Raw genomic sequence first — 25,215 nt, forward strand, 5'->3', positions numbered from 1 at the left:
CAAATTGTATCACGTTGAATCAATCAAGATCGGATATTTTTCATAACAGAATGGGAGAGGAGACCTGACTTTTAAAGCAATTACTACACTCAGAGAGTCTTAAGAATAATTTAATTACATACAATTCAGCATTGTACACACACACACACACACACTGCTTTCAACTAGGAATTATTTCGATATGGAAAACGTAGTAAAAGACTGATATCTGGTATCAGTTTTTCAGATCCATCATTATATATTTAGATACAATGGGAATTAGCAGATGCATATGCCTCACCTAGTTGTTTGATATTCTTATTTGCTGAAGAATACTTTTCCAATTTACAAAAGTGATTATCATAGGATGGTGAACATAGAGCTCACTGATTCCGAAGTTTTGGAGTATAATATTTAGGTGTATATGTCAATATTGTACTAGATCTTACAGCCTTGTTCACTCAGATATGGTAAATACCCCGTAGGCCGAATATGTGTAATCTCGACGAATACCAAAATGCTACTTGATGTCAAAGGCCTTTTTAGTTAGCGAGAACATATCATGACAAGATGCTCTTTTTTGATGAAAGGATTCCGGATGCTTGCCTCAATTTTTACCATAAGAACCTAGGAAGAACTGTTTTTCCGAAATCCATACCGATTTTAGCTCTTTAAAGAATGCGATTCCACTTAAGGCTATTCTAGATCAATTTGATCAATTTTGTCAAGGCTTTGCCGAGACGGCTAGTAAGATAATTCAGTCGATAATTATGTGGATGTATTTTGTCCATTCCTGGTTTGGGAAAGCCAACAACTGATTGCCACTACGAAATAGGATGGAAACAGCAAGGGGATGAAGGAGATTGTCGTTTAACTGTCACAATCTCATATTCTGCATCATTTAAACTAGCAGAACCGTTAGTTAAGGTATTAAAGATTCTTGAAACTCTGATAGAATAAATGGTTGGTTATAAGGCATCGAGTTTATGGCAAGATTCTTTTTGTATCCCTGCTATTTCTCTAGTTTTTTTAAGAGGCTTTATCATACGCACCCAATTCAAATTATTTCTTTGAGAAATGATATTCCCTATCCATTGCAACTGAGCCCAGGAGTTGGCGATTTGCTATTGAGTTTTTTTCATGTTTCTCCAAATCAATCGGATATCAGTATCCTCGATACTAATGGGCGATAGCCTAATCCAGAGTCCTTTCTTAACGTTCTTACGTGCTTTCCTCAACTCTTATCGTTGAGAAGGTTATTGTCTGTAGGATGTTTGCAGATAGATTCTATGCTTTAATTTGTCTTTTCAGCTTTTATGAATCCTGTATTCCACCAGTGAGTAGCATTTTTTTCAGTGTCCTGTATGTTTCTGTCCTAGTATTGCAACGCTAGTTCCAATGGTTATCTGTTCCCTTATGTGTTCATTGACATCAATGTGTTGTCGCTGAATAGAGTATTGTATCAAATGAAATGTCAGATATATATTTGTTCCAGTCAGCATTTTGGTGAATTTCCATTTTGTTCGACTTTCAGTTTCACTTTTTCGGATTTTGTAAACCAATGGTCACCCAACACGAAGCAACCGTGCTTGGAAATAATACTGGAGAACAGATGGACGCTTGTGCCTTTTTTTTCAAGTATTGCTTCGAGTGCTTTTCCTCTCCTGTCCATTCATGTTATCTCCAAAGTTGGTGGTGTCAATCAAAATCGCCTAGTAGAAACAATAGAGTCGGTATATGCGCTACAAGTTCGTCTAAAAAAAGTCTGCTTAGATACATGTATGATTTTGTGATAGATATGTAGAGACAAGGGTAAACGTAATGGTGAAAGACATGCGTGTCCAACAGTTGATATGGAAGTATATAGCGGTATGTGTTTGGGGGGAATTATAGGTTCTACTAAAATGGCAACACTCCATCGGTTGCTTGTCTGTCTCATCTGTAAAAGGTCTTTCTTTTTATTGAAGGAGCCACTTCAACATTTAAATTGGTTTATTGTAAACATTCCTTTGGGTTTTCATTGGGCAATTTTGTAGAAGTTACCAACGTTGCTACGTAGTCGTCAGCATTTAAATTTCATGATATGGTTTATTTAGATGGGGAGGATTAGTCAATTTGTTTTTAGAGGTTGTTTTTGTGTTGATCACTTTTAAATCTCTGGGAAACGAGGTCCTGCTGTATCCATATCATGACCAAGCGAAGATTAGTAAGTTAGTGATTAAACTATGAAAATATAAAATATGACAACTTTTTTCTTGGTCTTTTCAAACACAAGAGATGCTATCATATAAGGAGATTTGCTAAATTCTTCTTTTCAATTTTAGAGGATGGAACTGAACAGAGCAAAGGATCAAGAATACATGGAGTGACATATTTTACGATAAAATGCAGGGTTTTGTCCATGACTTAGTGCACGATGGACGTTGGAAATTAATGGTATGAAACTGTTTCTGTCAATCAATGCATGTGGAAAATATCTCAGATTAATGGAATTAGGAAATCCACAGCATACGAATTTGACTTAATCGAATAAAGATCATTATATTCTAGAAAAAGTACATTCTAGATTAAGCAGTCTCGCAAGAACTATCAGAGATTTTCCTATTGAGAAGTACTACCTTTAAAACGAGAACATCATGAAGTACTCCTCTTTGATAAACTGAGCAAGCGCACAAAATTCTATACAAGTGCTCTTACCAATTCAAAAATTAACAAAGTAAATCAAGATTGAGGGGAAAAAGCATGCCTATCCGATGTCGAGACTGTCATTTATTTTTAAAGCACGGTTTAACGTAGGTAGGTTCACATACAGAAGTTTCCTTTTAAAAAATGGAGAAAGAAAGCTGCTTTCTATGGATGACAGATCACCAGCATAAAGTAGGTAGCTGCATGCTGAACACAAAACAGGACATGTTTTATAAGAGGAGCACCCAGAGGTCTGTTGAACCCACGAAATCATGTGTCAACCACAAACGATACGATGATGAATTATCCCTTAGAAGAAACCCATACGTGTATCTGTAGTACTTACAAACTGTACTAAAGACATTTACTATGAATTCTATGGTAGCCAACTTCTATAGAAACCAATCGTATATAATGTTATCGAATAAACTGAACAGAAAGGGATTCGTCAGAAGTGGAAGGAGCTGTATTTTCGGCACATAACATTCTTAGATAAGCAATTTGCCATTTTGTACTAAGTTATTGCCTGACATATCCAGCGCTTTCCTTTTTATATCTTTTAAAAAATGCTTTTTACAACACTAGATGTCACACAAATGTTAAACACATGTCAACCCCATCAGAAAAATGTGTTTCCATTAAAAAGAAAATAAATAACTTGGTTTTTACAACCGGAACATTACAAAATAAAGAATACAAGACTGGACTCGAATCACAGTGCAGTCTAATGCGTGTACTACTATCGATTGACTCTATACTATAAATATTAAAGCATAGAGAATATCCCCGTGCTTAAATGAACTTGTGGGTGTACATCCAACAACAGTATTTCCAACTTACAACCTTCGCTCCAAAAGTTTCAGCCCTGATCTTATAAATATCATGGAAGGTAGTTGTGAAGTAATGGCGCTTTCCCTAGACGCAAAAGGCGTTTTTTTTTTTCATTCTCAGATAAGGATGCTTATCTAAGATGAAAGTGTGGAATGTCTTTCATAGAATGCTATTTCTTGGCTCTTTTGTGCTGTAATATGGTAAGAATAGAAACCCGGTGACCAAAAACTCGAAGAATACGTAAGGGTGACTTATCTTTTGACCAACAACTGTTTGTCAAAAGAAAATTCACTCTTACTATATATATTACTCCTAATACCGCATGGGGAAGAAGGTGATGATTCCTGTTAGTGATGCGAAGAACTTCTCCGGGTTTTCTTGCACTGAGTTAGTCGATCACAGCTGAAGATAGCAAGGGTTTTTCATCCAGAAGATAAAGATTGAGGATAATCAGGAGAAATCAGATAAAGATTGAGGAGTAACAATTTGTATTATTGATGCTTGGTGCTAATTAACATTTATAAAAATTTTCATTCATATTTATACTACCTTGCTAGAATATTGCCCATAAACAAATTAGCTTCCATCTGTCTTGGGCTTTATGTGCAACATTTGACTGCAACGAAAGAATGGGCTGAGAAAGCATTAAGAAGCAGTGGCGTAATTAAGCACATTACCTTTAACTTGCGCTCTTAATTAGTTAGACATCTTCACTCTTTCGTGAAGATGTCTAACTTAAAAGATTCAAATCTTATGAATTATTTAAAGATGCTCTAGTCTTGTCACAAATTAACCTACAAAGGTTCTTCTACAGAAGCAATCATTCCCCTCTAATTTAATTCAAATCCTCACAACTCAATTCCTATGTGGGAGGGTAGAGCAGTGCATGCTGCCGACACCCCTCGCATCTTTCCTTTCCCTTATTCGAATTATGTAAATGATCTTCGTAAAATGAACTTTTACTCCAATATCTGTGAACCACAGAGCACAGTTTGGTCTCCTCCTGCAAACAACTACCTGAATTTCACGTGGAAAGGGAGGGGGGACTTCAAGCTGAATGAAATATTCATGCAATTTCTCAAGATTTCTTAAGTAAGTTCACTTGAAGCGCGGTATAATGTAAACAACTGGAGTAAGAAAAACAGCAAGGAATTCTTAGGAGAATTAGAATAATAATTAAATTATGAAGCAGGCAAAATATATTTTTCTAAGATATAAAAACAGAGTGCAGTCTGTCAAAAAACAAGCGAAGGAAGGGTAATTAGGTTGTTTAATAAATGAAAATGAATTCATAAGAAAATGGACTCTAACGGTTCTTTTATTTCTTTATTATATAATATTTATTTTATTATTTTTCTTCAATCAATTTTATTATTGGTTGAAAGTGAGTCGCTTATTGTACTCCATAATTTCAGTATTATTTATTTTATTTTTCTTTGATGGGTCCAGCGTAACTTCATAGCAATGAGTAGGAATTTATACACGTGTTATTGTGGTAAATAAACTTTCTATTCTACCTCCAAAGCGTAACCGATCTGATGTGAAGCAGATGCCAGTAGTCGACTACCTTTCCTCTTACCCCCGGCTCAAAGTTATGGATTACAAAACTATAAATTCCAGATATTGATCAAACAAAACAATCAACAGAAGATAATCGGTTAATAATCGTATACATGGCTATTCCTGTAATGCTGAAGTTGTTCCTGAACAAGTTGTTTAAATTCCCTGCAATTCCAGATAGTTATGAAGAAAAAAAAAGAGTTGGGATAGAAACAAAGCTAACTTGGTCATCCTAAAAACACAAACAAAAGAGCGTATCGCCTAGTAGAATAGCTCTGAGTTTTGATATCTGTCCCTTAGATTATTCCGCTTTTTTCACACATTACCATGATGGTTCTTTCTTTACGGACTTCTATCTTAACACTGCCTATTTTAAGATTCTTTAGCCACCACCAAACAGCATATTTCTTTTCTGCTGTTCTTATCATCTTACCTGATTTTTGCACTTACAATTACTGGATTTAGTAATGGTCCACAGTCAAGTTGTGCCTGGATTTCTCATGTTGTGAAGTTGGCTTGAACTCATCTACTAAGAGAATATGTCAGAGATCAGTTTAATTTCAATATCCAATTATTCAGGGGAAAAAACACGATAAACTCGTTAAAATTTTATGTTCTAGTTAAATTCTATGAGAGTAATAGCTATAGAAAGTATTCTGTACTCTCAATAGATATCGATCAAATGAAGACAGTAAGGAGAAAACTGCCATCCCTCTACGTGAATTTGGTACCACCATTCATTTATGAGGATGTTCGCTTATGGCCCTCATTTTGGCAAGAGCATCAGATGGTTTGAAAGTAACACAAAATAAGATTGATGACTCAATTGAGTTACCGAGACTGTGGCAATATGGACGAATGATCATACAGAATTGAGGTGCGAACATAACGCTTCCAGCAGCCTTGACACGCAGGCAAGCGAGCTACGGTCAAATGCCTCAACCTGATCCAAGGAGACGAGCTTTAAGCCGCCGGTGTAAATGTGGGTACGTGAGGCACTTTCGGTATTCAGGCGGCTGGAAAATGTTCCTCTTCGATAGCAGGCACGTTTATTCAGAGTGGATGACCAAGCTACGGCGTGTCGGAATCATTGGGAATAATTTATCTTCGTGGGAAGTGAGTTGATGGATCACCAATTCTCTAAATGAGTTCATTCATCACTCCTGCAGGAGAGTAATCTGCCCTAGTGTAAACACGGCCGGGAACACCTGCCGCTTCATCTCTTTCGATAGATTCAAGGGGGGGGGGGCAAATGAGAAGCGAATTGATCTCGCGGAATATGGAGAAGCGGCTGAATTCACATCACAGATCCAGAACTCTTTCGTTCACACCCAGAGAAGAAGATTGTGATACCCAGAGACTATAGGTATTGATTACCCCCAAAGAACCCTTTGTCACAGATATAGCCGACTCTTCCTTTTGCGTGAATTTCTATAACTACCTCTTCTAAAACCTATGAGGTATAAAAAGGGACGATTTGGTAAATAAAGAAGTCTATAGACTGCATCTAAACTTTTTACTACTAAACAAGATTATTCGTTCGCAGTTTAAAAAAAAAAGCTACAAAGAAGTTAAGGCTTACAGTATTCTTGAGTTGGTCTTTTACGAATATCCATAATATCCGTTTGTTATTTCAAGAATGAAAATTTTTTGGAGAGCGAATCCTATGAGCGAACATATTATTTACAGTTTTCTGTCGGTCTTCAGTTTTCCCAAATGATCGACTCGTAGCCTAACACTTTTTTCCCTCATTGAGAATCCACATGTGCTATAGCGCCCATCTTTCGCAAAGTCATTAATCTCAGACATTGGGATTCAAAGAAGAAAAGGATTCTCTTCGCTTTTGAAAGTGGGTGAAAAACGACCAAAACAGAGAGAGTGGAAAAAATTTTGTATCAGCGAATGTGCATCTCGCTTTTTGTGTAACTTAACATTGGCGAAAGCTAAAGAAAATGATTTAAATGATTGATGAAGTTCCAGCTTACTATTATCTGCAGCTTTTTTCAAAATGAATTCGAATAGCTTCGCGCACATTGTGCTATGTATACTTGGCAGAAAGTTTCCTGCTAAGAATCAGGAACTATAACACAGAGGTCGCCATACGTGCTTGTAAAACAATTCTTTAAATTAATAGTTATAGAATTAGGTGTATATTAAGCATCAAAGCATGTATTCGTAGTAACTGCACGTATTCTTAGATTTTCTGTTTTCTGGAAGAAACATCTGAGAGTTAACGGGAGGAAAAAGAGACCGATTAACTCAACCACGTTGGGAAAAAGCCATTGATGGGATTCGAACTCAGGTCTTTTGCACCCGGTATCAAAAGGACTGTGATTATAACCACTGCACTACTCGCGAAGCTTAATAGCTGTTATGGGCGTTTTCCAAGTAGATGGCAGGCGAATCTAGCCATCTCCTATCATAAGCAAATTGCATCTAGACATATTTACATAATGAGATATGAAAATTATCTTCTATAATGATAAAACCAAGTAATTGGTAAACTGGAAAGCAGCTAATACCAGTCACATCGTTTGAGACAGAATCTCAACTGGGCACTACAGCATCTACTGCAGTAGAAGTGATTTCTATAGGCTGATAATGGTCATTCATTACCTTTCATCATCCTACAATTCCATCCCCTTCTCATTAACAAACTATTGATCTAATAAACGCATGCTCACGAAAGCAGTCGATACCACGAATTACCTGGATGAAAGGTATAAGGAATGAGAGAGAAAAATGACTTCAACCGCCGGCATGGATTCTGTAAGGAGCCTCAGAGAGTTTTGCTCTAATTACAATTATTCTTACAGCAAAATATCGCCTAGCTGCGACAAAGTTAAAGAAAGAGGACTTCATTGTCGAATATCTCTTTTTCTCCAGCATATCCCACACATTCTCAACAGGATTGAGACCAGGTGAATGTGGAGACCAGTGAAGATGGTGGAAATGTTCTCCAAACTGTTCTTGCACGATTCCTGTTACATTGTCATCCATAAAGTGGCCATTTGGGATAAAAGTGTAACGTTGCAAGGTACAGTAGATCTGGTGCAAAATTCAGGTGCTCCTTTGATGACATTAGACATCCCGCCGATATTAACGGACCAAGTCCGTGCAAACAAAACATTCCCCATACTGTGATATCACCTCCAGTTGCTTGGGTTGTCTTAACAAGGCAAGTAGGAGCCGTCGCTGCGTGAGGTTTTTGCCACACACACTCTGCCTACCACCATTGAGAAAAACGAAGTGTACGTGATTCATGTGACCAATAACCCTCCAATCAAGACTTTCTCGGCATCACTGCAATCTTTCTATTTTTCTCTGAAACAAGTGGCTTCCGAATAGGCAGGCGACTGCCAAATACCTAATTTCTTCAATTCCCTGCTTATGCTAGGGATTGAAATAAAACAGTTCTGGCTGAATTCAAATGTCATTCGCTGCACATTGGATGTCCTATTTTAGTACGATGGCTTTGCCCTTGAAGTACTGTATTTCTGTCCCATTTACGCCTTTGAGATGGGGAAGAACTGCTTATTTTCCAATCATTAAAAACCTTTGAGATGGACGCTTTTGAGAAACCAGTTATATCTTTCTTTTCTTGAATCATGGCTACTGCTAAACCTACGCCCACGATAAGACCATTTTCAATGTCTGAGAGATCATGATTGCATGATCTCTCAGACTGTCTAATGCAAATGTTGGTATTTTTTTGTCCATTTTGTGTACTAGTATTACTATTATCAGATATTGAAAAATAAGCCTTCCTTCGGCAGATCATAACCTCTATTTCATTTTTGTAGTGGAAATATGAGATAATTAATTTTCTGCATGCTTCTATTTTCGATATTAAAAATGAGATTTTCTCCAAAGATGCGCCTCTATCGCATAATGAATTGCCGAAGGATAATTTAAAATTCAGAAATAGTAAAAGAGCTTTTGCTATTTGGTCGTACAATATTTAATTAAATTATATTAAATTACAGCCCAAAAATCGTAGGAGTAATCGAAAGTCCATTCCAACCAAGCAATGATGGGAATGGACTTTAGAGAACAGAACTGTTGGAACACATTTTGTACCTATACTAATAAAAACATTTGATTTCAACAGGCACGTGAGTAGTTTGTATATTTGTTGCTTACTACTCAAATTGACATGGTGCTTTTAATAGCTTTTTGGATTTCTCCTTCAGAAACAGATCCTTCTTGATATCTTCTGAAACTATATATTCATATCTAAATTAAAAGTTGAGCAATCACTTGTCATCAAATGACCATCAACCTGAATTTTACCAGTTAACCTCAAAGTATTTCTTAATGATACTAGCTGCTACTTTTTTTTTTCAACCACGTATCCTCGCGATTCATTTAAAATATCCACAATACAGACGAGGTTCCAATTCCAATAACCTTTTCCGCGTCCTTCTCGTCAAAAAAAAATCCACCCCGTTGCCGCAATATCTGTGGCTGTGTTACTGTGGTTCTCGAGCCCGCAAGCGAAGCTGAGGCTGTTACATCTCATCACGTATGTATGGCGAAGTTTTATTGAATGGGTGGAAACACAAAAAAGCTGCTGACACGATCAAGAAGTTCTAAGTCTTTCAACAGCTCTGCAACCAAAATGGCTGCGTTTATTGTTTATCTTGGGATTCCCGTTGGTCAAGTTAATTTTTGATTGATGATATTCACTGAAAAAGTGAATTATGCTCCATTGATATCGCTTGCAATGCTAATGGCGAACATTGCTAGTCTCACACCTTAATGGGGACGTATGATTCAGAGGAGGAGGGGAAATGGATAACTATAAATGCATTATTTACACGCTTCTAGTATCATTCTACCTTTGCTTTTTTTCATTTGAAGCCGAAAAAAAATTTTTTTTTTCGTCTTCCTATACCAAAACACGATTCCATCCTCCACGCAAATCAGATGCATAATTCAAGGTCTTATCAAAGCACCAGAAATTGTTGTGCGAGTCCTATACTACTGAATACCTAATAATCCTGTTCGCGTTGTTTGAATGTCATTGATTTCAAAATATCTACTCCGCCTTCTCCGTGTAATGTGTGTGTACAATGCACTCGGTGAAAGAACACAATTTTGGTGGTAATGATTAAAACAATGAGCTAAATCGGTAGCGAATTAAGATGTCATGGTTATTAGTGGACATCGGTGCATGCAGTATTTGCATTTTGCTCTGTACTAAGAGCAAAGTGAGTTTAAGTTTCTTATTAATGAAAGTAATTGGTTAACGAGTCAATGACTTCAAACAGATCTCTTTCGTTGTAGTTCTGGTAGTTGGACATGCCAGTTAGACAATTTTTAGTGGTGTAGCGGAAAGCCCAGTCGCTCTCATTGATGGAGCCTTTCCTATATCTCATGGGACCCATGATCACCCTTAAAAAACAAAGCCTCCAACAGAGGGAGACTTTTCTCTAAAGGAAGAGCCCTTGTTCAATTTCATGGAAGTTGTTTTACTGCGCAGAATCATTAGCAGGGTACAGATCGAGTATAACAGTTCACCAATACTGAAATTAAAAAAGGTTTTATTTACTAAACAGTTGTCTTTATGTATCATGACATTCTTTCTCTCTCTCTGGATTCGAATTCGATCATTTTATTTGTGAAAATTTGAAATTAATGGGCAAATCTAGGTTGAATATCAAAATGAATACAGAAACAATCCTTGATGCCCCTGCTGAACCAAAATCTGAAAGACGAATTGATGGATGGCTACACACTGCATTTTATAAACTGATGGAGAAAAAATTTGAAAATGCGAACGAAATTATCAGTTGTTTGATTGATTTATTATTATAAGTTTTACCATTACAACCAGAAATAATATTCGGTAACTTCCTTCTTGAGTTTTGAGCCAACTTTCTAAACAAGACTTAAATCGTGAAATATTTCTAACCAGCTTAATATTTGCTGAAAATGCTAACTTCTGATTTAAGATGTAAATATTCCAGTGGTTAATTAATAACAATTATTACAGCGCGAATGATACCAGAATTCATTTTAGAATGTGAATAAAAATTACGTTAAATCTGACTATGTTTACTTTAAGAGACCGCATGAAAGCGGTAAAGAATTAAATCTAGAAAATCTAGGCATTAGAATGGTATGAAATGGAAGCATTCTTCTTAAGGATCTTAGGACTGATAATTGATTTTTCTTCTTGGTACTAACAACTGTGTATGAAGCTTTTGCTAAGAATTTTTATCCAGGACCGCAGCTGGTACAGCTGTTAACATGCTTTCAATAGGATCCGGGAAGATGCTTTAATAATAGCTATTGATGTCTTAATTAAGATATACCCCTAATTAGTCGAAACTGAAGTCTAAGAATTAAAATTAAATCTTTTTTGTCTTAATATTTTACTAACAACGATCTAAAAATGGCTATCCATAATGAATTCTGGCTTTAGAATACTTCAGGTTAATTCTGCCAATTGCTCACTCCAATGGAGTTGCAAATCTTGCTGTTTACTCAGCACTGGAGACCTGGTAAAATGCACCAAATGGATCACAGTAACCCGTTGAGAATTTTCATCGTCCTCTGCCTGTTTTGTATGTGTCACGAGTGAGAAAACGAGGGAAAGAAAGATATTTCCCCCCTTGTAATTTCGTAAGGCTACGAAGAAAACAAACCAAACTCCTAAGGAAGACAAACTGATGGCCTTTATTTCCCAGGGGACAAGACTAAGAGAGAAAGGCTTAGCTTCAGCTGGAAGGAACCAACCACGACAATTTTATGTTTCGAATACAACTCGGTTTTGTTAAAAGGAAGTTAACACTTTCTAATCTTAATGCTATAAGTTTAATTTTATTATTCATGAGATAGGATATCGGTTTTAGAATGAGCTGATATATTTAAATAAAATAAGTTAATAAACTTTCTTCTCAAATAAAGACAGATAAATATTATTTGGTGTTAATTTTTAACAAAACTTGATCGTTCATGGTAGGTGTGTTCTTCTGGCCTAAGAGAAGAACATTGGCCTTAAAATTGGATTCTAATCTACTATCCAAGGAAGAGTAGAAAGAACATAACAGTAAAGTTTGGTGTGTCTGCAATATTCCAAATGTACCATTCCAATTTTTCTAGAGAGGAAAGATGGAGACAACGTTAAAGATGGAAGATATAAGAAATAAACTGATTTGTTTGGAAACTGGAATATTTTCCAGTCTAATATTAAAAAAGGTATCCAAACAAGCGAAGAAACGAAGATTTATCTGCGATTTCTGTAAAAAAAATAATGCGCTTTACCGCTGTCTACATTTTTTTAAGAATTCTCAATTTGAATTAATTTATGTTATCTAGAAAAGTGATTTCTTAGCTCGGCAGAATGCGAATGTTTGTTATTTTTTGACATAAAACTGCGAAGAGGTAATAAGCGGGACTCCAAAGAAATGGTATTTTTCTTGTTACAATCAATGAAAGAAAGAAACCGATTTCAGATATGTCAGAACATAACCAACTGGAGATTATCGGTGTGCAAGAAGTTTCCAATAATGTAATTTTATCAAAGCAGCGCAGAAGGAAAGCTGGAAGTGTTTCTTCTTTGAAAGATGCCATATTCTCTCCTCCAACTAGCTATGGAAGCCATAAAGAACCACGAATTATTGGCCACTATTATAAAAACCGTGGTGTTTTAAATAATTATATTTTAAAGGAACGTAAAATCAAATAAAAGAAATTTATTCATTTGTGCTGAGATTTTAGAGTTTTTTTACACAAAATGTAATCCATTTAACTCAACACGAGGCCTCATGGTCTTGGAGCAAAATAAAAATATCCAACACCAAATCTCTGTACGTTTCTAAAGACATCTGATATTGCTGATAGTTCTCTATAAATGTATTTGTTATGATTATCGTTTGTGGTAAGAAGATGATAAAAAATATTCCATCTATTATCCTTGAAAATACATCTACCGATGAAGAAAAATCTATACAGTGTTGACTATTTTTAGTGGGTTGCAATTGCACTAGATTCAGAAATAGAATCCATCTCCTGATAACATTAAGAGTGGATATTTTTCAAGCTTGTGATGTTGAACCGCCAGCTATTTGAGATAAAGGAAGGACCTATTCACTGAAAAATGCATTTCATCTAATATATTCGGTCACCACTGCTTTCTCTAATGGATGCACTTATATAGAAGTTTGAGTTATGCTACCAATTTCTCCTTGCTGGTAGCTATTTCCGTCTAGGGATATTTATCAGTGGAAATTACAAAGTAGAATACAGTTTAGATGATAAGCGTTATTGCAAAAGAATTCGATCGATAACAAACGATCTTATTTCATTGTATAAATAGCTTATAGCCAGCACATACAAAAGAGAGCTACCACGAGCTTGTACATATGGCTGCTTGAAAACTGAAACTGACAGTAGTGACCTCTGAGGCCAAAAAAATTTGATTAATGGTTCATCGTTGTTCCATGCATTCAAGATTTTCCCAGACTTCCTTTAACGATAATGATTCCTTATCATTTTCATATATTTCGGCGAAGAACTATAATTTAAATTCAAGGGCTTTGATAATATTGCGCTGTTTTTTTTCTTTCTCCTGCAGGAGGCTAGATTTGGAGTTGATGTTCCAGATTTTTTTTCAGTATTTATTCACAAAGGTTCGTTTAGGTTTTAAATTTCTTTATGAAAAAGAGGTACTAATTTTGAATAAAAGAGCAAAGATAATTGGCATCGATTATAAACACAAGCCATAAACAGTGAAAGATCTGCGATGATCCATTGCATTAATATCTTAAGTTTTTCTTGGTTTTAAATTCAAAATCGAATTTCTCCCTTTATTTTGCCCTAATTAATAGGTTTTTTTCCCTCTCGATGGGAAAGCTGCTCCCTGTCCTCGGTTTGATCTTAAAAATGTCTTCGGTGTACTTTTGAAAAAACAAACCGATGAGGGATGAGTTCCATGAAGGATAAATTATTTAAAAAATCAAGTCTCATTCCATCGAATTTTCTCCCATTACTCCAATGGTCGGGGCTGGATGCAGAGTGCCAGACAGCATGACTGCTAAGTATTTTTCATCTGGGTAAAAATATTAAACATGCACTCCCCTCTCTCCAATTATTGAAGGTTTTCGGCTATATTTTTATATGGCTTTTTATGTCTTTACTTCCAAGCGGAGGTTAAAGTTAGTGGGACCAGTAGCAACAAGAAATTCAAATCAGCTTCAAATCAATATGTTTTTGAGCTGATTTACATGCTATGCCGACTGAAAATCGCGCAATAATTCACATGGACAACCGTACTCCTTTCATCAAAAATGCTTTATGAAAACTCCAGTCCCGGCTAAAAATTTAATGTAAAGGTTTGGGTTCGAATGCTGTTGGAGACCGGATTCGAACCAATGCCTCTACAAACAAACAAGTCATGTATAATGGCTGCGCACGAACTCATTCAAGAAGCTGTTACACTATTGTGCCTCTTTGCTGCCACCATTTCTCTTTTTTTTTAATTTAGGGCTTTCGCCAAAGCAAGCCACCTCTAAGTGCCTTCCTTTGGGGAACACTTCTGCTCATTCAACTTTCACCAACTTTTCTACAAAAGTAACTCAAAAAGAACCTTCTTTAAAAATTTGGTTTTTCGGTATTAAAATTCGAAATCATCGCAAGTTGTGAACTCCTCTATTTTATAGAAGTCATCTTTCTTCATTTCTTTACTTGCAGCTGCAGTTTCTTTGTAGCTCCAGTTTTATCTTGCAAGTCCTGCCATCCATTTTTCCTCCCCAGTCCTTGTCCAGCAACTGCTTCTCCCTTTTTGAAGGGACTACTAGACTAACTCCATCACTCACTATAAATCAAAATTCTACCCTCGAACTTCTTATGTGGGCAGCAAAGCAATTCAATTTCTATTCACCCATCGATTGATTCTACACCTTTGTGACCTCACTAAGTAAAAATCGGTTTATTCTATTTAAGAAAAGGATTTTGTTTCTTCTGTTTGTAATAGTGAATATGATTTTTCCATTTTGACTGTTTTTTATCTGTAACTTTTTGCTTAGTCTCAAACTGATTTCTAATTTATAGTTCGAATTTTGGCTTTAATCTCGTCCGTTGGAAGTACACCATTATTAGTATTAGTAACGGCCGCATGGTGCAAGAAAGCCTATGGCTTATGCTGCACCAGCCAAAAAAAAAAATCCGAACAAAACAATGATAAAAACAAAAATAAATAAATAAATAAATAACTAAATAATAATAATTAATAAATAAAAAAAAAATAAAATAAAAAATAAATAAAAAGGAAATTAAACCTATCATCCTATGCGCTTCCCTTACCCGAAAGTACTATCCAGATGACCTTTCAATTTCCCCAAACTGTCGGCCTCTACCACCCATGAAGGCAACTTAATCCAGTAATTTATAACTCGCTGGCTAAAATAGAACTTCCTGCAGTCCAATCTAAACATTTCCCCCCGTAACTTGAATTTATGTCCCCTGGTTCTAGCATCATTTATAATCTTGAAAATTTTGTCCTCATTCATTTTACTGATGCCTCTCAGAGCCTTAAACACCTCAATCAAATCTCCTCTAAGGTGTCTAGTTTCCAAACTCTGCAACCCACATATTCGAAGTCTTTCTTCATAAGGACGCCCTTTTGCCGATCTCACCAGGCGAGTTACCCTTCTTTGCACCCTCTCAAGAAGCTCGATGTCTTTCTTCAGGTGCGGTCTCCATACTTGAACACAGTATTCCAAGTGTGATCTAACATAAGCCTTATATAATGGGATTATCACGTCCCTATCTCTACTTGCAAAAGTTCGATAGATCATCGATAGGACACCATGGGCCTTCCTTGCAACCTGTTTACAATGCTCAGAGAATTTCATGTCTGACCGTATCGTAACACCCAAGGCCCTTTCCTCCAATACTGGGTTTAGTTGAACTCCACCAAGTGAATAAGTTTTTTTGGGATTACTGTTTCCCAGGTGTAATACCTTACACTTTGTTGGATTAAAAGCACAGCTGCCATTTTTCTGACCATTCCTGAAGTCTATCTAGGTCTGTCTGAAGAAGCTCAGCTTGACAGTGATCATTAACTACTCTCCCAATTTTAACATCATCTGCAAATTTAGACATCACGCCCTCTATCCCTTCATCAATGTCGTTTATGAAAATTAAAAACAACAGTGGTCCTAATACTGATCCTTGGGGAACCCCACTTCTTACATCAACCCAATCTGAGGAATAGCCATTTATCACAACCCTCTGCCTCCTGCCCTGAAGCCATCCTTCTATCCATCTAAGGATTTTCCCAGTGATTCCAACCTGTTCCAGCTTATAAAGCAACCGCTCATGTGGGACTGAGTCAAAAGCTTTGCTGAAATCTAAATAAACAATGTCGAAATTATTCCCTAAATCCAGCTCGCGAGTGACCCTTTCGAAATAGCGAACCAGATTTGTTAAACATGATTTTCCCTTTACGAAACCATGCTGAGTATCCTTGAGAATTTCAATTCGATCCAAATGATCCTGAATTCCACCCTTGATCAATGCCTCCATGATTTTCCCTACTACTGAAGTCAGACTGACAGGTCGATAATTTTCAACTTCACTTTTAGAGCCACCCTTATGTATGGGAGATACATTTGCACTTTTCCAATCCAAGGGAACCTCCCCAGAGTCTAACGATGCTCGCATAATTAGCCTCAATGGTTCAATGCACTCGCTTGCCGCCTCTCTTAAGATTATAGGGTATATTCCATCAACTCCAGGAGCTTTACTGGTCTGTAGGCTCGAAAGTTTTTTCATTAAATAATCTTGCAAAATTTCAATATCATTAATTACATATTTTTTAACTTCGCTCCCACAATTTCCCTTTGCCACAAAAGGCTTTTCATTTGTAAATATCAATGCAAAATAACTGTTGAGTTCATCTGCAACGGCAGCTGGTGTATTTATTACTATCCCCTTTCCCTTACGTAAAGGTCCGATCTGGTTTGTCCTGCTCTTCTTGGCATTTATATATGTGAAGAATTCTTTATCCCCCCCTCTTTGCTCTGTTTGCTAGTGATTTCTCATAAACTGCCTTTGCCTGTCGAACCTTTTCTGTGGCTCTATTACACATCACCTTGTAGCTGTTATAGGCTTCAGTACTTTTTATTGCTCTGTAACCTTTCCATGCCACCTTTTTCTGCTCAAGTAATGTGGCAACTTCGCTAGTCATCCAACTTGGAACCCTCCTCGTGGAGTATTTTTTTAATGGTATATGCGCATTCAAGGCATCTGTGATTATTTCATAACACTACAGCTATAGAAAAGTACTTCTAAATTGCAAGAGTCCAAATTATGTTTTCTGAGAGCTCATCGCCGATTTAGTTCAGCGATTCTCATTGCTAATCGCCTATATCATTTGGTATTTAATATTTGTATAGACGTTTTTATTATCCCTAAAATAAGTGGGGAGTTTTAACACAAATATCTATATCATATGCTAAATTTATTGGTAAAACCAATATTATTTTTATATTGTGCATAAACAGTTGAATGAGTCATTTATTTCATTTCGATTATATCACTGTATTTCGATTATATATTTTACGTTGTCTGTTCTGCATAAACTAACAAATTGACAAAAGGTAGTAGAAGAATAAAATCTAAATTAATTATGATGCATATTTGTTTTCCTCTTCTCCTACGCCTTTTAAGGGGATTTTTTCCCACTGGTTATTAATGAGACGCTTCTCCTAATTGGAAAACACAGAACGAGAAGCCTTTCCTTTTATTACCGAGTTCCTTATTTATCAATCAAAGAAAAATAGGATATGCTTTCTCCTATTGCTATAAAGCCGTTTAACAGCTAGGAATCTTGCCCAACTAGATAATTGAGCATAGAAGCATCCATTACAGCACTCGTATGAGCAGTTGCATGACAAATCGTCATAAAACCTTCATAAACCGAAGCGTAGGAGCATCCATTACAGCATACATACGAGTGCTGTCGTGTATGCTCCTACGTTCTATTATCTAGTAAGGCAACGACTTCATTAGATTGATTACTCCTTCCCTAACTGAGTACTAAGCGTAGCAGGTCTGATCTCATAAATACCAGCTAATATGTACAATGTGCCCCATCATCTATAGCTAAATTTGAAAGACACCTTGAAATTAAACGAAAAAGGGGAAATATTTAAAATTTGCGCCAGGTTTGCTATCTCATAATCATGTCTCCTAACAAGTGCTACGAGAATTTGGATCCTCGTGAGTAGCACAGTTGGCATAATCGCTGTCCTCCCCACATCGGATGGAAAAGATCAGGGTTCAAATTCCGTTGATGACGAGAAGAGTTTTTATGAACCTTTTTCACAACATGGCCGAGTTAACCGGTTTCGGGAACCATAATTTTTCTCTTTCTTAGAAAGAGAAATATTTTGTTAGAGTAAACCAATTACAGTTTACAGACATACACTGAACAATATGGCCAGTTGCTAATGCGCCTTAAACTTACTACAAAGAACCAACCTATCAGCCATCAAACTTTTGCCAAGATAGTACAACTGTGAATGTATTTAATCGTTATTTATCTACGTATAAGGATTATTAATACACGGTTTATATATGACCTTGACAATGAGCATAACCTCTTCGTTTACTCAGGTTATAGACTACGATGTAACCTAATATAAACTTGTGTGTGCAAACTTAGATGAATAATTATCACCAAGTTATTTTATAAATAATAAAATTGAGAAAACTATTTTGGAAATCCCCTCACTGATGGTATCTAGACAGAAGACACAAATTATAAATCTAAGTATTCCAGGAGAGTACAATCTGAATATCACTTAAATACAGTCTCTAAATGGGAGGGTAAATTTATTTCAGGGTCCTTTTATCATTTCTACCAAATGACAATGTCCAGTGTGATTTTGTAAAAAGATGAATTTTCAGCTTGTCCCACTAGATGAATTTTCATAAAACTTTATACTTAGCTCTGAAGACTCGTAGAGAAATCCCACGGTTCATTAAAATTAGGCCAATTTTCATTAAAATTCGGCAAATACTATTTTACTGTCCATCCACGTGTATAACTCTAAATTTCATTAAAATCGGACAAATAAAAATCCCAAAAATTTTTAAATAATAGTCGAATCTTCTACATCAGCTTCCTTTTCGTGGTAATAAAACTGTTTTAAAAATAAACCATAGATTTCTTCAATTCTGTTTCTTTAAAATTTCCTAGGAAAGCAATAAAAGAACAAAATTTCCAAAAACCTGAACTAAAAAGTTGGAGTTTTCTGGCCAGAAGTCAAATATCTTCTTCGCCAAGCTTTTGCCATCTCAGTGAACTAAACAGTTCTGAGAGTAGAAGCTTAACATGATGTGTCCACAGACCACAAGATCTTCTTTTGAGAAGCATCAATCTTCATAACGGAATTCCAAGACACTTACTTTAGAACTTAAGCCCAGGTAGTGTAACAAAATCGTCCAAGGATTAACTCTTATTTCAGAAACGCAAGCTGCTTTTGCCCTTTAGCTTAGAAAACGGCAAAGGATACAATGGTGTGTTGGTAAGTTAATTGCGGTAGTACTGGTAGTGGAAACAGAGAATGCAGTTAACAGGTTTAATTAATGCATATCTAGAAGCTTAGGACACTTAATATCTGTGGCTTGCACAAATGTACAGGTATTCAACATATCATGATATATTCGCCAATATCATTCTAAAATGAAAACATTTTATCGTCTGATAAATTCAGGGCTGTTCTTCGGGATGAAAAGCCATGAATCTGGTAATTTCGTACAATACAGAAAGCAGTGGATGTAGTCCAGGACTAGATGAAGTAGGACAACTTCAGAATTGTAATTCAATAGTGTAATAACCAAGATAAACAGCGAGTTATTAATCTATTTATTATTTTTATTTAGAAATTAGTTAATAGTTGATTTTCAATTTCATGGAGATGACATTACAAGATTCGAACTCATTTATACCTCGCTGTATAAATGAGCTCAATCTTTTTTATATAATAATGCGAAATAGGAGGATAAACAGGAAGTTCTAATTGGAACTAGTGGACTCTGCTTCCCAATTCTTGATGGTGAATAAAGGATATTTCAATCTCATTTCGAAATTGCAGATCGAAATAAAAAAAATGTTCCCGTCTTGGTACCCTTAGCTCCCTCTCAAGTATTGTAAGATTACTTTTATATTGGACTGTAAACACCAATTCAAAACGAACTTTTAATTTCAGTGTCGCCATTTTGTTTTAAGATGGCGGAAAAAAAATAAAATGACCCTTGCCGGGATATTCTTTCTTCAATATACTTTGTAAATTTGAATTGGATAGAAATTTTTACCTACTCTTTCTCTCTCTTGATTCCCTCCCTCCTGGAATGGTGCATATATACAGCGTTCAAGAGTTTAAGAATTCCTCCCGTCTTTAAGAACTCCGGGGTTCAGAGTTTTTGAAATCGAATTGTCCAAATAGAGACACTATCACTGAGGCCTTAATTCAGAAGGGAAATTTAACCATAAATGAGAAAAACTCATTTTCTTAACCATCATAAACTCTGATTAAGGAAAACTTGTTTTTTTTTTTCTAAGAAGTATGTTAGACAAAAAAAACTCCTGCCTTCTTTGGATACACGGTCAAATAAAGTACGAAACAAATGGCACTAGCAGCCAGGATGTTCAAATTAACTCGCATTTCCTTAGTTAATTTGAAGAAAATACCTTCTGCCCCCCAATCTCACTCCAAGAAAAAAAAAACAAACAACCAAGGATGACCAAGCTTGTTTATACGCGTTATAATTTCCAAAAAAAACAAAAGAATGCGATGATAAAACATGTTAAAGGCGGAGGAATTTTTCCGTGATTGAAAGGCTCAGCCACAATACAGTTGTCGGTGGCTGGATTCGATCTGTTGGAAGTAATTTGTTTCCTCCTCTCAACGCACCCTTTTAAGTTTCATGCAGTGGAGAAGTAATTTAAACGAGAACTCAACTCATTGTACGCTTATAAAAGCCCAAGTATCTGCGTGGTAGAAATCCAGGTGTTCATCCAATAATCATGCATCAATAAAATACTCCAGCAATGAAAACTGAGCGTGTTTTTGAGCAAATCGTGTTTGAAATTTCCTCCCCAAACATCTTATCCTTCGTTCTCTCTCTCTCTCTCTCTCTCTCTCTCTCGACTGACTAGTACGTTTCGCATTGCCACCTTTGTTTGATCTTGCAGCCAGATGACAGTGCAAACACCACTCGCGTTTAACAAAGAAATGAAAAGGGGCGAGTGGAGAAGGGGGTAAAGAAAAAAAAGGGTCTCCCCGTACCTTATTCCCTCTCAATAACGAACGTTAGATACAGCGAAGCGCGTACACAGCGGAGGAACAAAGTGCTCGAGATTATTATTTTTATAAAGCGCGTGCCATTACTGCGGCGCACGTTTCGCCTGTCGGGGCGGACGAGCAAACACTGCCGACGTGGCCTCCTCACTAACTCGGCCGCGACGGCACAATCAGCAGCGCGAGGGGAACGAAATCTGATAACTACCGACAGTGTGACATGTTTAGCAAACCCATTTGTCATCCGAAGCGATTTTCTTATTTTATTTGTTCGCTACAATTTCACTTGCCATTCTCCCCCCCACAACCACCCCCCTCACTCCATGCTGCGGCCGAGGTAATGACTTTTAAATATTGATTTTTGTAGCGACCCTCGTGACGGCTGTTTTGCCGGAGTCCTGACGGCTGTGATGTTTCCCGATGTTGTGTGGTCCGGAGTACGATTAGTCTTCTTGCTTAAGATTTAGAATTTCCACATCTCGTTAAGTGGGTGCGCGTGCCAAGAGTCGGTACACCGTACCAGGGTTATTTGATCCGCTTCTATCTTTTAACGCTGTTAACATTTCGTCAGGTGGCAACAGCCAAGGTTTTTCCCCGTTCCAAAGAGGTTCCAGCATGTCAATACTGGAGCGTTATTGGATTATTAGATTTCAGAAAGAATTTTCCTACTTCGAAGGTTGGATAAAATAATATTGTCGCCACGAATTGTCGAGCTGGAAGTAAACTACTGGAAGTGTACGATGAAATACAGAACGAATAACTTTATTGTAACCAAAAGCTACTCCACCTATTCATTTAAAGTTGTTGACAATCGCGAAGAGTACGATTTGTGATTCAATATTCGAAAATTTTCCACAGCTGTCAGACAGGTGATCGTAGTTTTGAAAGATGGACATAAAATGGTACGAAATAAGAAAACAAGTTTTTATTCTGTATTATTTAAGATTTTTTTGAGTAATTACTCTGTATAATATTATGCAGAAAAAACCGGAAGTTCCTCTTGTTACGAAATTTATCCCCCAAAATGCAAAGCTAACTTATTGTAGCGCTTTATGGGACTCATCATTCTATATAAGTATTTAATACGAAGGATGATTTAAAAGGGAGAGGAAACCGGGACTTTCCTAACAATGGACCTTTGCCTAAGTAATGGTACATAAAATTGAGAACGGAGTTTGAGGAGACAATATTTCCGAAGTTGTTTACTGCTGCCCTTGAAGAGCTTTCAGAAGGTTCGGCTGGTCTGGCCACAGAAAGGAGTCAATGTGAATGGACAATACCTAAATCATTTGCGATTTGCAGATGACATTGTGGTCATAACCCACGATCCCAAAGAATTAGAAGAAAATATTAATCAGTTATGCACAGTTAGTAAGAATTTCGGACTAAAGATGAATATGGCTAAAACAAAAGTAATGATGAACAAGTATGCCATAGAAAGGGATATAATCGTTGAAGGAGCAGTAATTAGAAAGGTGGATTCCTATACTTACCTTGGACAAGTCATTAGGTGTAGTAATGTGATAAATGGCTGGAAATCAAGAGAAGAATAAATTTTGGATGGATAGCATTCAGGAAATATAGTCACATACTGAGGAGCAATATCCCAGTTTGTCTGAAACGTAAAATAATGAACCAATGTATACTCCCCACCATGACTTATGGAAGTGAAACTTGGGCACTCACCAAAAGAATGGAAGATAACATAACGAAAGAATGGAAGAGAAGCTGAGAACTACACAGCGAAGAATGGAACGAATTATATTGGGAATCTGACTGTTAGATAAGAAGAGAAACACATGGATTAGGCAGCAAACTCAAGTAAAGGACATTCTTATCAAAACTAAAGAACTAAAATGGTCTTGGGCAGCACACATAGCTGGAAGACATGATGACAGATGGACTAAGAAAATAACGGAATGGTACCCAAGAGGAGCTAAAAGAAAACCTGGAAGATAACAACGGAGATGGACAGATGAAATTCAAGAGTTCGTGGGCAGTAAATGAATGGCCATTGCACAAAACAGAAGGAACTGGAAAGTTGCTGGAGAGGCCTTCATCCTGCAGTGGATTTATAATGGCTGATGATGAAGCTGTGTTTTGTTTATCCTTGTTACAACACTATGTACAACTTTGTTGACATGAAGCGACAAAACCAAAATGACTCCTCTACGTGAAATGTGGAGAAATGAAGAAATGCGGACAATTAAATAAAATAAATTTTGTTTATACTCCTGGACGACCACACTGTCAGAGAGAATACAATCAGCACGGTATTCAGCAGTCATGGACTTTAATCCCGGTCACTGAAAGTACGTATACTTATGCACCCTCGGCTACGGCGGCCAATTAGTCTGTCTGGAGTGCAGAAATCGCACAGAAGTCCACATAAGTCCGTCATCTACTGTATTAGCATGACAGTCAGTCCAAAACCATTTCTTTACGTGGTAAGGTATACCACCAGTCATCGAATGTGACTGGTTACTATATGGCTAAAGGTAATTCACCAGTTTGCCTTAATATACGTTCTTTCACTGGTCGGGCACTTCGCCTGATGTGTCCAGGTGGTCAAGTTTCAGTTGACCATATTCATTAGTCATATTTTTCAGTCACGTGACTACTACATACGACAAATGAATATATTCTTATCAAAAATGATTGATTGTAAACCTTTCTGGCCTATATCATCCTGCCGGTATATAAACAGAAGATTTTAAATAACCTTTTGAAAAAGGTTACCTTACTTTGCAAACATCCCTCGGATATTGTATTAATATTACTATATTCATACTGAATGCAAAAAAAAAACGAACAACAGCCAATTTGAGAACTATCTGGATTCCATCTACAGTAGAACAGTCTAACGGATCCCTCCCACCCCTCGTCCGTCCCCCTAGCGAAACCAGCCAGCACTCAGTCATTCCACGTAGCTTTGTTAAAACCGTTCATTTTGCCCGTAACGTGCGGAGTGTCTCGTGAAAGGAGATCTGTTGTCCACAGCCACCAACCCCACCGCTAACCGTGCGATGTAGAAATGGAAAAGTTTTCCCTTCAATGACAGGTGAGAAATGATTCCGTTTGATGAATCACGTGCAGCTAGTAGTCACGTCTTCAAAGTTTCTTTCTGTTAGCTGAAAAGAAAGTGCAGTCGCAAAAGGCACTTCGAAATTTAAAACCCCCTGATGGCGAAATGATGACGCCTTATTTACGCGCCCCCACACTAAAAGAAAAAAAAAAAATACACTTCGTGGAAAAAGAGAAATAAATGGCTCTCTAGAAAAGAGTAGAAATTATTTTTATTTTTTCTATCCTACATATTTCCATCCTGTATAAATTCGCAGCAGTCTGTCTGATTCCACTGTACGTAACCATGGTTGCTAGAGCAGCAGCAACCATGGTTATATCAAATACAACAGTGATGCATTTATTAAACATCCACAGAGAAGAAGCTAAATAATTGGCCTTTTTTTTGGGAGTTGTTGGTGGTCTAATAAGGTGGTACTGTCGATCTTATTTGATTCTATAAGAATCAAATTCCATGTCTTGGGTAATAAAGTATTAACCAGAGAAATATTGAGAAACAAAGGTGTCTCGAAGCCTTCTAAAGCTGAATACATTCATTAATGTACTTGAGTATCATCTTTCTTTTATAGACAAAAATAATTCGATATTTTACGAATTTGATTTTTTAACTCCAACAAATGTTTTCTCTATTTGATTTTGCGAATGAATCTTTCAACAACAGAGGCTGTTAATGCATCTTTAGAAAGCCCCCAAAAAAAAGTAAAAGATTAAAACTTTCACCAGACCTTGAAGGATAACACGTAATGGATAAAAGAAA

At 36.7% G+C, this 25,215-nt stretch overlaps 1 protein-coding gene across 1 annotated transcript in view; it reads left to right on the forward strand.

Moving 5' to 3' along the window:
• The window catches only part of LOC150088448 (amino acid transporter heavy chain SLC3A1-like), a 97,985-nt gene that overhangs the window by 27,096 nt on the left and 45,674 nt on the right, over window positions 1–25,215 (forward strand). The gene's annotated exons all lie outside the window — the stretch shown is intronic.

This window comes from Mastigoproctus giganteus, chromosome 3 (genome assembly GCF_048544385.1).
Source record: "Mastigoproctus giganteus isolate SK-2022 chromosome 3, ASM4854438v1, whole genome shotgun sequence".
In the NCBI taxonomy this organism is placed as follows: domain Eukaryota; kingdom Metazoa; phylum Arthropoda; class Arachnida; order Uropygi; family Thelyphonidae; genus Mastigoproctus; species Mastigoproctus giganteus.